Source organism: Mus pahari, chromosome 2 (genome assembly GCF_900095145.1).
Source record: "Mus pahari chromosome 2, PAHARI_EIJ_v1.1, whole genome shotgun sequence".
Classification (NCBI taxonomy): domain Eukaryota; kingdom Metazoa; phylum Chordata; class Mammalia; order Rodentia; family Muridae; genus Mus; species Mus pahari.
Window position 1 is genome coordinate 120365410 of NC_034591.1, and position 18369 is coordinate 120383778.

Genomic DNA, 18369 nt, shown 5'->3' on the forward strand with positions numbered 1-18369 from the left:
GGGTTTTCTCTATTTTATCATGTGTTCTCTTCATTGGTTTGTTGCCCCTAGCCCACTTTTTGTGCTTTTCCTTAAATAACAGACATGATTAATTCCAATAATAGAATTCAGCATTTCATTCCTTATCCCCCAATATTATGAGTACCCCTCAGACGTTTTAATTACTGTATCAGCTCTAAACCAATGAGCCCTTAAGGGAATTTCTTTCTTATGCTTCCCTTCATGTGTCCAAACATGTTTGTCTCTTATTGTAAGCTTTGTTATTTCTTCTCATATAAAAATTTTAATTTAATTTTCAAAATAAATTTTTATTTTAATATTTTTTATTTTACTGATTTATCTCCTTAAGTAAACTATAATTCCCCCTACAGGGAGCACATCCAGAGTTAACTTTGGCTGACTTCTTGTTTGTGATTAATCATGATTTCATCTGCTGACATCTGTCTTTGTTTTTAGTTAAGACATGTGCTATATCCTACCAAGTCTCTCCACTTATGGTCAAGACCAGAAGAACTTACGACCTCTACTAATACTCAACTGTTAGGATTTCCTTGGTCTGAAAGTAAAAAGTATTCCAAATTGGTGAATTATGCTGCTATAGGTCAGGGCCTGCCTATTTGTTTTACTAGCAAAAGTGCCTATGCTGGATGTGTTTCTGTGGCCCCTCAGACTTGGAAGAAGAACATCTCTAATACTGTAGTGCAAAGCATTAAGATGGGCATTAAGAATGCCCATATCTCAGACTGGACAAGCTGCCCTGCCTTCAGCTTTTAGGCCTTGTAGGATATAGAACACAGAGACACTGTGGAGCCTGTCTTAGAAAAATCATTCAAATGGAGACGTTGTTATAATGACCCTCCTCTTTCCTTTTATGTGACTGGTTATCCTGACTTAGTCATGGGCTGGACTGGAAATCAATCCAATATTGGATAAAATCCAGTGACATTGGGGTGGTTGGTTATTGACATTTTCTGAGACATATTTGGAAATTGGCAGCTGCCTGGTATGGTGTTATGTTTTCTGTGGATGAAAATGGAACAGGTTCTGGGATTATAGTAAATGTAACATCCTGCATTACTGGGCCTAATCATTTACTAATTGGGAATGTTACCTTTGTTACTGGCTCCGATGATATGAGTTCAGTGTTTATTGTTTTAATTGCCTTTTGTCCAACTGTGTTTCTGCATTGTATGAATGGTCAGACTGTAATGGCAGTGCATCAACCAGATTTTATTATGATACCTATAAATTCATCTGAACCCTAGTATTCTGAAAAATGCTTACAAATATTTTAAGAATTAGATTACACTCCGGCAAGGAGCAAATGTATAGTTGGGCAGATTACTGCTGATGTTATTGCTCTCATAACTCTCATAGCCAGTGCTACTACTTCTGTATTAGCTTTAGCATAAGAGGTACAAACAGCTACTGTCATTAATCATCTTGCAGAAAATATAACCTGTGTCCTGAGCATAGAGATGATTTGGATAGATGGTTAGAACAAAGAGTTAACTCATATGATATAGTGCTGATCATAGGAGACGAGCTACTACAAGGAATGAAAGTCAGAAGCCATTTGAAATATCATTCTCAATATCTATGAATTTGTATAACTCCAACAATGTTATTCAGCATAATTTGGCCAGAATAAAAAAGGCACCTTCCCTGTATAAGTATATTAGTACATAATACTAATACCACTTTACTTAATTAGCCCTACATAAGGAGGTTGTGTGTTTAAGAACTCTAGACCTTCGTCTTTGACACTGCTAGCATTGCAAATGATATTCTAAAAAAAGTTACAGGTCATTTTTCCCTTATGGTCCTCCTTTACATCTCTCTTTCTGGGTGTAGCTGGACTTGGCTTTCTGATCCTTTTTTTTTTTTCAATTTTATTTTTTTTCTCCTCCCACCCCTTCCCTTCCCTCTATGATCCTTTTTTTATGGCATGTCTATTACCTGTTCTTTTGAGAAGAATCATGGGACCTTTTACAGATGAAAAAGCAGAGTTGCATATATTCATGCTCCAATGTCTTCCCTAGCAGAAGTTGGTTGTCAATGACAGATCAGATTGTCTTGAAACCCTTCTCGACCTAAGACAGATTATGAATACAAGATTACTCATGTGGCAAGGACAGGTAAAAGTTGTGTTTTCAGATGGCAACCTAAGACATGCACAGCTTTCTGTTCTGTGACTGATAAGTTGTGAAGCTCTTATAGATATAAAAGATGGTAAGATTTTGTCAGAGGTGGGTCAACCAAAGTTAGGGAAAGAATGCTAGGATTCATGAACCAATGACAGGTACGGTCCACACTTCTTAAAGGACTGCTTAAGACAGGCACAGTCTTTGTACACCAATTGCTGAAACAGCTTTGGATTGTATAGATTAAAAAAGGGGAACATGTGTGGAGCACATCTGGACTTACCTTTGGCTGACTTCTTGTAATTATTCATGATTGAGTCTGCTGACATCTGTTTTTCTTTTTAGTAAAGACATGCATTACATCCTGCAAAGTTCCTCTGCTTATACATGTCCATGAGAGACTGTCCAAGACTGAAGGACAAAGAATAAAGGCTTAGTCAAACATAGATACTATATACCACAAACTCACCACATAAGCATTTGTGGTCATTGTTTAACTTCCTGGAATTTCTCATGCTTGCCTTTGAAAGACACTGGGAAAATGCACTTGCTTCTGGTGTGGTATCAACTTGCAGTCCTTCTGTATCTGTCTCTTTCATCATCTTTCTGTTTTTCCTATAATTACCCTTACTCTGCCAGTCATGGTTTTTGTGTTGACTGACTGACTGGTTTAGGCAGCCATTCCCTGTTATTGAAAGCTAAGTTGTCAAAAAAAAAAAAAAAAAAAAAAAGAAAGAAAGCTAAGTTGTCATGGTTTGGAATATATACCTTAAAATTAATCTTATTGATGTTATATATTTCATAATTTTTATTGTTATCTAGAGTTTTAAATTGAACTCATTTTCAAATCATTTTTATCTGTTTCATCTTTTTACACTGCTTAAAATATATTATTTAGCTCAATATACAGCATTATACATCTTATTAAAAAGCATCCAGGCAATGTGTTTTAAAAACTCAAAAGACAGACATATTCTAAAACATTCATTTTACATCTGGGAGCACATTTTATGTCCTAAGACTGAGTATAAATATTTATTGCTACATAATTTATGGATAAAAACCCTAGAACAATATGGATATTTGTACCTTGGAACATTATGCAACTAGCATACCTAAATCACTGATTTTTGGGTGGTATGAATATATTGTTTAACAAATGTCTGGAGAGATTTTAGGTTTTCATAATGAAGAAAAATGGGAACAATGTACATTGGTCATTTGGTGATTATAAGACAACTATTACTACTGTGCCCTAAACATAGTTCTTCAGCCTTACCTAAAATGTCAGTATTGCTGTTAAAATTTGGCTCTGTGTATTCAAAGGCTTTCCAATTAAAGGCTTGGTCCTCATCTGGTGTGTGTGTGTGTGTGTGTGTGTGTGTTTTAAGGATAATTTGATAGTGTGTCCTGTAACCTCCTTTAGGGATTATACTATTGACAAATTCAAAGGTGAACTTTTTGGTAGGCAGTGGGTACACTCTAGAGAAAGAAAGTAGGTGATGGCAGGTCATTCCTTTGAAGGATATAGCTTTTCTTGATCTCTTTATCCCCTCTCCTTTCACTACTGGTTTCATGAGGTGAGTAGCATCCATGATTCTTTGTTGCTGCAACAATAGTTCTTTTCCCCATTTTAAGCCACAAAGCAATGAACCCTACAAATTCTGATAGAATGATCCAAAACAAATGTTTGCTTAAAAAATGAAAACTGGGTAATATAATCCCTAAGGTTGTGAAATCCAACCTTAGAATAACAAGCGGGGAATTAGTTAGAATTAGAAAATGACATACAGGAAGCAGTAAAATGCCTCTTAAGAATATGTAAATCCATGTAACAACATGTGCACGGTTGATTTTACAGGACTACATAGTCAAAGAAAATGTGGAAAGATGATACCGGAAGCTTTTAAGATTGGCAACATTCCTTGGGGAAGAGAGGAGACAAAATATTAGAATGAAAGAGAATATAGGAAAAGCAAAGTATGTACATGGTTATATTTGTGCTTGATTTTTTATATGTTTAGATATAAACAATTTCAAAAAATTAATAACTGCTTTCAGAATTTAATTATTTACTTACCTGGTAGGGAAATACCATGATTTTATATATAACATGATGAGGTTTATACATCTCACCCCAGTGTGGTGACCACTGTATTTTCCCCAAGAAGGAGAAATTAAAGTGCATAATTGGTAGTAGTAGGGAACTGTATTTGTGTTCTTCCACTTTAATCTCTCTCTCTCTCTCTCTCTGTATAATGGCTGCATAAATACACACACACACACACACACACACACACACACACATATATATATATATATATGTATATATATTCTATATATATATATATAATATATTTTGTATATTATATTCTGCAAATATCTGTATATGTAAAATTTACACTTATACACACACTATTCTTGACATTTTGAGTTTACTAGCATTTCTTGTCTTCTACAGCTTCCTATGTATACAGTATTCATTTAATTGTGAAATTAATCCTGTCATATTTACTATAATCTATTTTATAGTAACTCCTTCTATTATCTGTTTGTTCGATAATATCCTCCCTTTTATCTTCCTCTCAGTCTGTAATAAACTGACTAATGTTTTATACTTCAGCTCTGTAAATACATTGCTTTGTTTTGTCTTCTTGTGACCACTATCACCATCATGAAGCCTTCTTTATAGTCTGCCTTTGCTAGCCTTAATGACACAGACTACATTCTAACAGATAGTAGTGCCTAGACCCACTCAGACTGTGGGCATGTCTATGAAGGATTGTGTTAATTATTAATTGATATAAGAGGGCTCAAGCCACCCTTCTGATTTCTGCTCAGACTTTCTTCAAAAATGGACTGTGATCTGGAAATGTAAGCCAAATAATCTCTCTCCTCCCTTAAGTTGCTTTTCTCGGAGTGTTTTTCTAAAATTAATCAGTTAATTAATTAATTACATCCCAAATATTGCTCTACCTCCTGATCTCCCTTGAAGAGTTTCTTCCCTCATCACCCTTCCCCTTCACCTCTGAGAGAACACCACACCACCATCATCCGGCCCTGTTGCATCAACTCTCTGCAGGTTTAGGTGCATCCCTCCCACTGAGGGCAGACGGTGTAGCCCTCTGCTACATATGTGTTGTGGGTCTTAGACCAGCCCATATATGATCTTTGGTGGGTGACTTTGTCTCTGGGAGCTCCTAGGGGTCCAGGTTAGTTGGAACTGTTGGTCCTCCCATGGGGTTGCTTTATCTTTGAAGACTTTCAAACCTTCCCCTAACTCATCTCCAGTGGTCCTGGACTTCCATCTAATATTTGTGCATATCTGCATTTGTCTCAGTCAGCTTCTCTTAGAGGGCTGCTATACTAGGCCCCTGACTGCAAGGACAACATAGCTTCATTAGTAGAGAGAATCATTGGGGTCTTCCCAAGGAGTGAGTCTCAAAATGAACCAGTCACTGGCTGTCCATTCCTTCAGTCTTTGCTTCATCTTTGTCTCTGGATTTCTTTTCAGTTGGTGTCCCCATCCCTCCACTGTGGGTTCTGTTTAGCTACTGGAGGTGGTCTCTTTAGGTTCCCAACCATTGGCCATTTCTGCTAAGGTTACCTTTATTGATTCCCAGGAGCCTCCCTCATCCTGGTATTCTGGGATTTATGAGTTGCCCCTGATTCCTATTCCCTTCCCTCACTCACCCAGGTCCCTCCCTCCCTCTATATCCCATGACTATTTTGTTCTCCCTTCTAAGTTGGATTCAAGCATCCACACTTGGGCCTTCCTTCTTGTTTAATTTATTTGGATATTTTGAGCACTTTTGATAATATCCACTTACCAGAGAGTTCATATCATGTATGTCCTCTTGGGTCTGGGTTACTTACTCAGGACGATATGTTCTAGTTCTACTCACTTGCCTCCAAATTCATGATGTCCTTGTTTTTAATAGTATTCAATTGTGTAAATGTACCACATTTTCTGTATCTATAATCAAGGTTCTATGAACACAGTGGAGCAAGTGCTTTGAGTTATGGTGGAGCATCTTTTTCACATATGCTCAGGAGTGGTATAGCTGTGTCTTCAGGTTGAACTACTTCCAATTTTCCGAGAAACTTCCAGATTAATTTCCAGAGAAGTTTTATAAGTTTTCAGTCTCACCAGCAATGGAGGAATGTTTCCCTTTTAATACATTCTCACCAGCATGTGCTGTCACTTGAATTTTTAATTGTAGTCATTCTGATTGGTGTAAGGTGAAATCTCAGGATCATCATTTTGATTTGCATTTCCATGGTGACTAGGATGTTGAAGTGTTTCTTGGCCATTTGAGATTCCTCTGTTGAGAATTCTGTTTACTTCTGTAATTCATTTCTTTTTAAATTGGGTTGTTTTTTAGGCATCTAACTTCTTGAGTTCTTTATATATTGTGCATGTTAACTCTCTGTCAGATGAAAGGTTAGTGAAGATCTTTCCCCAATCTGTAGGCTGCTGTTTTGTCCTTTGACAGTAGTGTCCTTTGCTTTATGGACGCTTTTCAATATTTTGAGGTCCCACTGATTAATTCTTGACCTTAGTGCCTAAGCTATTGGTGTTCTAGTCAGGAAATTTTCTACTGTACCAACGTACTCATGGTTGATTCCCACTTTCTCTTCTATTAGATTCAGTTTTACATTGAGATCTTTGGTCCATTTGGACTGAGTTTTGCATTCTTCTACATGCAGAGATGCAGTTAGACCAGCATCATTTATTGAAGTACTTTTCCTGTTCTATTGTATTGTTTTTTGCTTCTTAGAGTATTTTATCATATCTTAGAGAAAAAAACTAGAAGATAGGTCATTTGTTATGTTTTAGAAGTTAATATTGTTATTTACATTCTATTTTAGTTTTTGTGGTCTGTTGATTTATTTTGCTTTAGTTTTGAGACTAGGAATTTGAACTGAAGGCTTAAACACACACAAAAAAAATCTTTTCAGACCTTCTTTTTATGTAGCCTTGGATATTCTGGAACATGATGTATGGACCATGCTGGCCTTGACCTTCAGAGACTCACCTTCCTCTGCATCCCATGTTCCAAAAAACCTCAGAATACCAATGAAGATAAACAAGAAGGATTGTCCAAGTGTGGATGCTTGAATCTCACTTAGAAGGGAGAACAAAATAAACATGGGAGGTAGAGAGAGGGAGGGAATTGGGTGAGTATGAGAAGGAGAGGGAAATAGGGGAGCAGGATGAGGCATGGGGAGAGACAGAAGAGATTCCACAAGGAAGGAATATCAAATAGCTAAGAAACACGTAAAGGAACATTCAACACCCTTAGTCATCAGGGAAATGGAAATCAAAATGACCCTGAGATTTCACCTTACACCAATCAGAATGGCTAGGATAAAACAAATTCAAGAATGAAAGGCAATGTCCACCATGTCTGGACCAAGGGGCCTACAGAAGCTAGGCAAGACATCTAACCTCTGAATTGGCCCTTGTACAACAGTTATGATCATCTGGTCTTCTATGGCTTCATTTGCTTGCTTTTCTGTCTGGCCCTTGTACAACAGTTATGATCATCTGGTCTTCTATGGCTTCTCTTGCTTGCTTTTCTGTTCATTCTACTTCATAGCAGGTATACATGTATTCTGAGAAATCATGGGATTTGTTTCCATGAGTCTAATGGAGGCATTCTCCAGCCAAGGAGGCCTAATCCCAGACACATGGTTATGCTCATTTGATTTAGTTTTTCAGGAAATGCTAAGTTTCTTCTAGATGCATCTCCAATCAGTTTATGTCATAGATTCTAGTTACACAAAGATCCCACCAATATGGAACTAGCAAATACTAAATGTGTACTCTGAGTGACAATTGAGGTCTGATTTATTGTGACTACTTTGTAAAGGTATTCTCATCCATTACTCAACTTGTCAATGTTGTAATATGCATGCATGCATGCATGTGTGTGTGTGTGTGTGTGTGTGTGTGTGTGTATGTATGTATGTATGTATGTATGTATGTATGTGTGTTTCAATTAAAATATGTTGCAGATTCACTAGGTTTATACTAACTTAGGGCCATGTTCATGCCTGAGCAAGGTCTCTGAAGTATTTATATGTTCTTCAATGGATACACCACAACTTTTAAGAACTCAGAAAACAGACAATACCTTAGCATCATGTTCTTGGAAGACATTTTCAAGAGTGAAGGAACAATAAAAATGAGAAAAAAGGTAAAATCTGCCACACTAAATATGTCACTATATTATCCAAAAATATGCTTGGTTACTTTATGAAAGCAAAACTTACAAAAGAGAGAAAGTCCTTTATCCACTTAGACTGAGTGATGTGCCTAGTACAATTCACATCTTTATCATTTGTACCTGTCCATGTGTAATCATGTAAATACTGTGAATATTGATTTGGGGCTTAGTACTAAATTCTAGCAAGCATAATGATTGGCATGTATGAAACTAACAAATAATAAAGATTGATTACCTATTAACAAAGAGATTGCCTTTCATATTATTTGACAATATTGTGCATTTAATGCAAGAGAATTATATTAAACTTTGACCTCAGTAAAAGTCTGTGTTCATAGTTTCTTTATATCTTATGATATTTATGCTTTTGTGTTCCAATCTGAAACACTTAGAAAATGTGGTAAGAGTAGTCAGTTAATTTCTTCATCAGTAAATCATGCATCATGATAGAGCTCCTGGTAATATCATGAAATGATGCATGTAAGACACATTCTTATGTGACTCTCTCAGGATAATAAACACTACTAGGGTGTATTTTCTTACACCCTATAAGTATGAATTATCTATGTTTCTTTCCTTAAGATTGCAGGCCGTTCAGCAGCAGGATTATTTCAAGTCTTTCATTTCCACTGGAATTAATATACTGTACAGTGTATGGCCCAACTATTTAGTTTGGGTAGGAAATTTTTTTACGGGAACCTGAGTGATTCCAAAGGAATTTTAGAAACTTTGCTGCATCCCAGGCCTCCAGTCAACAGGGAGCAGTTTCCCACTGTACTGAATGTCCCAAGGCCCTGAAGGTATCTTCAGAGTTTGTATGTGTTACTGAAAACAGAGCTACGATTACTTTTGATTTGGAAATATAAATTTATTGCCAAATGAGTCAAATGAGAAGTCAAGTTTTTAAAAATTACTTTCTTTTTCTTTTTTCTTTTCCTATTTTTTATTTTTTATTTTTTATTTTATTTACTTATTTATTTATTTATTTTAGGATTTAAGGAGGTGGTTTGGTAGTAAAGTGCCTCCCTTTTAAGAATGAGGACTTAAGTTTAAGCTTACATTCTTTTTTAAAGATTGCTAACTTATTCTCTGATATTCTAAAGTGCAAGGATAGCTGTGTTATGGAACCCATATAAGAGGATCCAGGTAGCTGTGCATGCCTATACTTCTAGCGTTGTAGAGATCTCTGAGCCACTAGTTATTCTACAATGCATATTGTGCTCCAGGCCAGTGAAAGACCTGTCTCCAAAAATAAAATAAAATAAAATAAAATAAAATAAAATAAAATAAAATAGCAGATGATATCTAATTATCCTCTAGGTTCCACACACATATGCATATTTGGAAAGACCAATATTTCCTCCCGTTAATATGTATGGATTTGCATTAGAGATATTTATTGAACCAATTCTGAGGAAACGAGATTGGAAATTGATTATGCTTAGGATCCTTAGCAGGCCGTGTACTTTATGCCTGAGCAAAACATACTTTTTAGATGCTAATTGATGGATTCTATTTACTGCAGAAAGATAGAAAAATATATGTGGAACACACACACACACACACATATGGGTGTGGGGATAGGTGTACTTTTGTTTGAGTAGAAACTCTTGGTTATTAGTAGAGTACATACAATAATGAAATATTAAATGCATAACATACTAATAACATGCTCCTATTATTACTTTAGTCATTCCAAGTTTATAGGGATTATTATTCTAATTTCCAGGAAACTTGGATGGAGCTGTTCAAATAACTCAGGTAAGTTCACAAAGGTAGTATATTTACAAGTGAAATTTCACTTGTGAACATTTTGTCTGAGGCCATTTGCATTTTTAATGCTTACTTAACCATCGGCACTAGTATTTCAGAGCTGAAGGGCTGAAAGGAAATATATTCATGTTTCTGTTTATGAAAATGTCATCCTGGAAATGAAGATAAAAAGCTATTTTAGGAAATCTAATAACCGAGACCAAGTCAAAGGAGCTGCAGTGGAAGATTATTATATCAACAATTTTTCTCTATTTCTTTCGTTTAAAATTCATATGATTAGCTTAAGGATGAAGGGCTCAGAAGGGAGCATTGTGTGTTCTCCCACCCCACCATGATCCTGTTCAAAAGAGGTGAACTTTCATATCACACAGGCAAGCAACAACATTGTTGTATACAAATTGGCCATTTCTGGAAGAAGAGAGGAAATAGAAAGAAGCAAGTTTGTCTAAAATGTGTCTGCCTGCCTTAGGGAATAATTTGTTTACACATCCTCCTAGTATATACAAGGCAAGGTTTAAAACCTTGTAGCTCTGATATGTTGAATGTGAGTGTCTAAAAGTTACAATGTAAGAATTAACTGACAATGAACATGTTTCCTTTAAATTTATTCCCCAAGCACTCACTTGTTTAGAGAGATTAAAATGGTGTTATGTAGTAAATCGCTCAGAATCTAGCATGTTGTAAAGAAAACACATTGCATATTTCTGTATTGAATGCTATGATAAAAATATTTTATCCGAGTATTGTATCAAAACTGCTTCTTAATCTCAGTCATTGCAATACAATGCTAGAAACCTCAATGCATTTACATAATTCATTTTTAAATTTAAATATTTAAAATATAAAATGCTATCAAAATACCTTGAGTTTTAGAAGTGAAATTGTAATGATAATACCATGTTTAGATACTAAATCAAATTGTAAAACAGAGCATAGAACAAGTTAAGCCTTGTCATGCTCCATTTATTCCAAAACATTACTGTAACCAGCATCCGGTGAAGGAGGGACATACAAACATCCTTTATATTTATCAATGAAATAGGGTTTATTTGTTTCCTTAGAGTCCCCAAGCCATTTCCCCACTTCAAGAGAATTCTAGTTGAATATGAGGCTTTGCTTCTTTTCTAAACCAGTACTGGTGTTTGCATAAGTATTAACTTTCTTTAGCTTGTTACATATTGGAAACTATTAGAAAGTTTGTTCTCCTTTTGACTTCTTTGACTAAATAGATCTAATTTCACTGGGTGCAATACCAGCCACTAGAATCATTGAAACTAAGGGCATATCCTAATAGTAGCATGAGTTCTGAGCATGTGCAAGGTTCTTGGTTCAATGCCCAGAAACAAACATGAGCACACAAGTTTGCACTTGCGCGTGTGTGTGTGTGTGTGTGTGCGCGCGCGCACACACACACACACACACACACACACACACACACACATCAGGTCAGTGAGAAGCTTTACCTTGGTCACACTAACAGGTGCTACTGTGGGAAGCGAGTATGGATTGCTTTGAATTATTGCCAGGACCACAAAGGATATATTGATATATGAAAATAGAGGAAACATAACTAGGTTTTAAAAAAAACTAAACCAGTAACAGAAAATTCTGCATGACATATGCACAGTATTGGCAACAACAGGTTAAGTGAAAAGCTCTTTTTGATTACTAGGCTGAGAGTCTTGTTTTTTAGAGTTTGAGTCACTTCAAAAAACTCTCAGCAAACCACTTCTATTGACCTAAAGTTTCTCATAAATTCCATTTTGGTAACTGAGTTAAATCCATCAGTGTCCTTTTGGAACTCCCCTCAGCCCAACATAAGTTACGTAGCTGTTGCAAACTGTGGAGTCTTGCAGTCGATGCAGGAGAGTCAGCCATATATTACCTAGCACCTGTATGGACAGTGGTTTAAGGTTTGTTCTTTTGCTTATTTTGCAGATCCAACATGTAAATATCAATGAATCATGGCAGGAAAAAAAACTAGTCAGCAATAGAGTAAGAAAATACAAAACCACAAATTGAGAGGCAAAAGGAAATAATGGACAAATAGTATTCTATACAAAAAGCTGGTTGCTGCTTATTCTAGTCCATTCCCCAGGTCTTGAAACATCTTAGTACTTGTATTGTAAATCTCCCTTTGTGGCTTGAACATAAAACCTTCATCCCTAAGCTCCTATGTTGGTTTACTTAAAGCTGAAGAACCTCACAGGAACAAGGGAACCCTGGGATGAGGGTTGGACTGGGCTTGAAGATGTGTAGGCTGGCGATGGTTCCTGTTACTTCCTGACTGTGGATGCAGTGTTTTCAGCTGCTTCCTGCTTCTGCTGGCATGTGTTCTGAACATTTATGGGAGGTATCTATCTCAAAGTAAGATTTTCTTAACCTAGCCCATGGTACATGGTACATGGTACATGTGAGCAATATTGAGGTCAATTTTGAAATACAATTTTAACCAAGTCAGGTTGACATGTGCTGTAAAATCTTATTCAAACAACACTTGGATCAGAATATTGTTTCTTATGCCTCAGTATGACCCCATGCTGGTGCTTATAAATCATGGCAGAATATAATACTTGCTTTTCTCTAGAATCTTTTACATCCTTATACTTTGAAATGTTTTCTGGACTTTCCTGAAGTATAGAGAAGCCCAGGTCAGAGTTCTACTAGTCTACTAACAGCCTACAATTATAAAAATATTTCCAAGTATCAAAATTATATAGAGATATGCCAGTTTACTGTTACTTTGAAATTAGGAGACAGATCAAATCTAACCTGCATAAAATAACAAGATGTATTTTTCACTGAAGTTCAATGGTTTATTTTTGACACAAATATTTATGGCTAGTTTGCTATTCTAAATAAAGAGGATTGGTAGCTAAATGAGGTTAACTTCAATCTTAAACATCGATGGCAGTTATGTTTTAAAAGTGTAATAAATTTTACTTTTAAGAACACATACTTAGTGAATGGTGGGCCTTACATAGTTTTCAATGCAGAATCAACATGGTGCAGAACATGTGGGAGTGGCCAACCAAAGACTGGTCCAACTTTGGGCCCATGCCCTAAGAGGAGGTCCACGACTCACACTGCCTAGATGCCTAGGACCAAAAGGTTGGATAGCCCAGAGACCAAGGATGGAATCAAATATAACTGGACACACAAAACAAGAAGTCACCAACAAAAACAAAAGAATCCACACGAAAACCAAAAGCAATGAAATGATTCCTAATCATCTTCTGCTACAATCATAGATCAATGTTTAGCCCAATCATCATCAGAGCATCTCTCTTTAGCAACTGAAGGGAGCAGAGGCACACAGTCAAACACTAGGTGGAGCTCAGGGAAGCATGCAGAATAGGGAGATGAAGGATTGTAAGAACCAGAAGGGTCAAGAACATGTGAGCATGGGTCACATAATCGACTAAGCAGCCTTCAGACAGAAATAAAGAAAAAAAGAAAAGACTTTCTGGATTTGAATAAATGAACACACGGCATGTACAAACTTGTGGGGTGCATAAAAAAGCATTTGTAATAGGCAACTTCATAGCACTAAGTGCCTACCTTAAAATAATCAAAGATCTCATACTAGTTATTTAAGAGAACATCAAAGAACAGAAAGAAGAAATCAATAAAGTCAATGCAACAAACAGGTGCCTCCTTGAGAAAACACACACGGGGGGGGAGAGAGAGAGATAGAGAGAGAGAGAGAGAGAGAGAGAGAATCTAAGTTAATATTAGAAATCAAGAGCAGGCAAAATAGTAGACACCAAGGAAATGCAAAGTATCATAAACCCATACTTTACATAACTATACTGTAGCAAATTGGAAAACCTAAAAGAAGTAGATAATTTTCTCAATACATACCATTTACCAAATTTAAGTCATGATCAGAAAAGCAATTTAAACAGAACTAGGTAAATAGAAGTAGTGAATAGGTCTCCCCACCCCTCTCAACTCCCCAGAGCATAGCAAGTTGGTTTTGGCATAGAATTCTACCAGACATTCAAAGAAGAGTTAATGGCAGCAGATCTCAAAATTTACCAAAAAACAGAATCAGAAAGAACATTACCCCTTTTGTTTCACGAGACCACAGTTACCCTGATACCCCCAACAGAGAAAGAGAGTTACAAACCAATTTTGCTTATGAACACAGATGAAAACATGTCAATAAAATACTTGAAAATACAATCCAAGAACACATCAACAAAAACATCAACCATGAACAAGTAACCTTCATCCCAGAGTGGCAGGGGTGATTTAAGATACTAATGTCAAAAAATGCAACACACCACATTAACAACCTGAAGAGGAAAAAAAAAAAACCCACCTTATAATTTCTTTTTTTTTCTTTTTTTATTATTATTTTCTTTATTTACATTTCAAATGCTATCCTGAAAGTTCCCTATACCCCCCGCCTGCCCCTGCTCACCTCCCCACCCACTCCCACTACTTGGCCCAGGCATTCCCTGGTGCTGGGTCATATAAAGTTTGCAAAACCAAGGGGCCTCTCTTCCCAGTGATGGCCAATTAGGCCATCTTCTGCTACATATGCAGCTAGAGACACAAGCTCAGGGGATACTGGTTAGTTCATATTGTTCTTCAACCTACAGGGTTGCAGCCCCCTTCACCTCCTTGGGTACTTTCTCTAACTCCTCCATTGGGGACCCTGTGTTCCATCCAATTAGCAGCAGAGAAGGTCTTTGACAAAATTCAACACCTTGAAGCTGTTTGTAAACTAGTTGCAAACACAATTACAAACACCCAGAACCATATAAACATCATTAGAGAGATTGGGATTCAAGGTATATTCCTTAACATAATAAAGGCAGTTTTCAGCAAACACATAGCCAACATCAAATTAAATAGAGATAAACTCAAAAAAAAAAAAAAAACCACTAAAATTAGGAATAAGATGGTGCTGTCCACTCTCTCCATACCTATTCAATATAGTACGTGAGATCTTAGCTGGAACAATAAGACGACTAAGTGATACATATTGGAAAACAAAAAGTCAAAGTAAGGATAATATTAAAATATATAAAGAACTCAAAGAACCAAATATAAAGAAAACAACCCAATTAATGTGTCCATATCTAAACAGAATTCTTATAAGAGGAAACTCAAAGGTGTGAGAAACAGTTTAAAGAGATATTCAACATCCTTAACCATCAGTGAAATGCAAAACAAAACTATATTGAGATTCCATCTTACATCCATCAGAATGCCTAAAATCAATAAAGCAAATTTCATTTCATGCTGATGATGATCTGGAATAAAGGGAACGGTCATCTGCTGCTGATTGGTGTGCTAACTTGAACAGTTACTATAAAAATTAGACCATGGTTCCTCAGAAAAATATTCAAAATAGCCAGAAATTGGACAATCTAAATGACCCTCAACAGAAGAATTAAGAATGTGCCATGATACATTTATACAATGAGGTATTATTTGGCAGTAAACCACTAACCAAACAGTATACATGGAGGGATCTATGCCTCCAAATACATATGTAGCAGGGAATGGCCTTATCTGGCACCAATTGGAGGCCCTTAGTCCTGTGAAGGTTTGATGACCCAGTGTAGGTGGATGTTAGAGTCGTAAGGCAGGAGTGAGTGGTTGGAGGAGCAACCTCATAAAGGCAAAGGGGAGGGTAGAGGGAGGATGGGATGGGGCTTGTGAAAGGGAAACCAGCAAGGGGCATAGAATTTGAATTGTAAATGAATAAAATGATTAATAAATAAATCACAGTCATATAAAAATGAAATCATGACATTTGCAAATAAATGGATGAAACTAGAAAAAAATAATCTGTGGTGAAGTAATCAGACACAGGAGGACAAAACATTATTTATTTGCCTGTATGTGGATATTAGCTGTTAAGTCAATAATAGCCAACACACAATCTATAGAGCCACAGCAGTTAGGTTTAGAGTAGGGAACTAGGCGCTGGGGGACAAATAAATCTCTCTAGCAAAAGGAAGGAGAATAAATAGTTATGAGTAGATGGGGGGTTGGATTGGGAGGGTCAAATGGAAGAGAGAAATGAGGCAGGGAATATGGGTAGAAACTGCCAAAATTAAGGGGCACTTAAAGGTATTACAGAAAACAAATTCAGTAGAATCTTCCTAAAATAGAGCCGCATACAAAAGTTAGCCAATCAAAATGTCTAAATAATAAGGGAGACAGAGCCTCATGTGGTTATCTTTTGTCTCCAAATGGAGCTTCTAGTACCAGGATTAGCTTATATTTAATTGTGGTTTTGGTTGAGGCCTTGCATAGGAACCTCTAAACAAACCATGCTGTTGTCATTTCTATAGGTTTCTCTCTCCAAACTGACTACAAGTCCCCATTGCTGAAAACAGCTCCACACACTGAATATGGAGAAGTTGAGCCAATCCTTATTCAAAACCTTTACCCTTGGAACACTCAGCCCTAAAGGGGATGCTTCCATCTAATACCTCCCCTTGGAGTTCAGAGACTGCCACAGAAGAGGTTCTGGAGAGTGTCAAACAAGAGAGAAAACAGAAACCATAAAACAAACAAACAAACAAACAAACAAAAAACAATCCAAACCAAAACAAAACAAAAAACAAGGTCCTTAAGCAGCATGACTGACACACAAAGGGACTCAGAGGCAACATGCATAGGACTCTCATGGGATCTGCCCCAGTTGAATCCAAGAGATGAAAGGAACAATGGACACATGTCCTCATTTGTAACCTAGAAACTATCTCCTCTTGATAGCCACTTGCAAATTAAAATGTAGTTTCCTCCAAGGGATTCTCACAGGGAAAACAAAACTACCTTCAAGGGCAGAGCCCAACCGCAGCAGTAGATGGTCAACAGAGAATAAACTTACCACCTAAGGTGTTTCCTAGCCTCATAATGTCCTGCCACTCTTTCCCCTTTCTTAAAAACTTTATCTTATTATTTTTATCTTAATTTTATTTTATTAATATATATTTTCCCTTATTTTAGCCTACAGGTCTCTTGCGCACGTAGTATAGCTTCGACTTTAGTGTTTTTATTGGTTGCCCCTATGTATAAACAAAGTGGGTCACTTCTTCTTGAACCTTCTTTCACTCTTCTTTCTCAGTTTGTTTGGTTCAGTTCCAATTTGTTAGTTTTTGCTTTATCTTATTTTATTTTATTATTAATGAGATTTGTAAAGAAATTTGTTTTTACTGACAAAATTATATTATTCCTTCGAAAGGCTTTAAACTCTGAAGAATCACCCCTGGCAGAGGTATTTGAATATCAAACCTAGATGTCTTACTAAGAATAACTTCTGGGGATATGGGAGATGGCACATTTTGTAAATGCTGCACAACCCTGAGGATCTGTGTTAGGTCCCCAGATTCCATGTCAGTTGCTTTTGCCTATACCTCCAATTCTGGCTGGAGAGTGGTGCAAATAGACTAATTCCTGAAGTTCACTGTCAGGCTGCTCTGGCTGCCTCCATATGCTTCAAGTTCACTGAGAAATTATTTCATAAAAGTTAAATGTGAAGTTTGAGCAAGGAAAGGCACCAGCAGCCACCCTGTCTTCCATACATTTGTGACCACATACTCATGATGCTTTGGTTTTTCGAGACAGGGTTTCTCTGTGTAGCCCTGGCTGTTCTGGAACTCACTCTGCAGACCAGGCTGGCCTTGAACTCAGAAATCTGCCTGCCTCTGCCTCCCAAGTGCTAGGATTAAAGGCGTGTGCCACCACGCTCAGTGTATGTATTGTTTAATTGGAATGGTATGTTCTAGCATTTTTCAAGAGATTTGAAAGAAAGCCAATCTTTTCCAATCATTGAATCCGGTGCACTAAGGTATACATAAGTTCATTGAATTGAGTTTGGACATATTTCCACAAATTCTAAGTGAAATAGTCTTAAGAGTATGCAAAGTAAATTCTTATTATGCAGAAAATTTTAATCCTTCCTCTATTGTACCAAATTAACTCACTAAGCTAAGCCCCCTATGGCTTCATGAAGCAAAAACTCCTTTGTTTTTTTTTTTTTAATTAAATCCAAGGAGAATTTTGCTACATATTGTTTATTTCGAAAAAGAAAAATAATAAGTTCCTTTAATGTTAATAAGTTATTTTAACTAATATGTTTTGATCTCTTTGTGAAGAATAGAATCCTGACCACATTGTTGGGAAGATTATAATGAGTCTGTAGATCACAAACTGTGTGCATGTGTGTAAATATCATTAAAAAAAAGAGT

At 36.6% G+C, this 18369-nt stretch overlaps 1 pseudogene; it reads left to right on the forward strand.

Annotated features, from left to right (window-relative positions):
- The first annotated feature begins 4216 nt into the window (after window positions 1-4216).
- Window positions 4217-4372, forward strand: LOC115063567 (annotated as a pseudogene).
- The last annotated feature ends 13997 nt before the right edge of the window (window positions 4373-18369 follow it).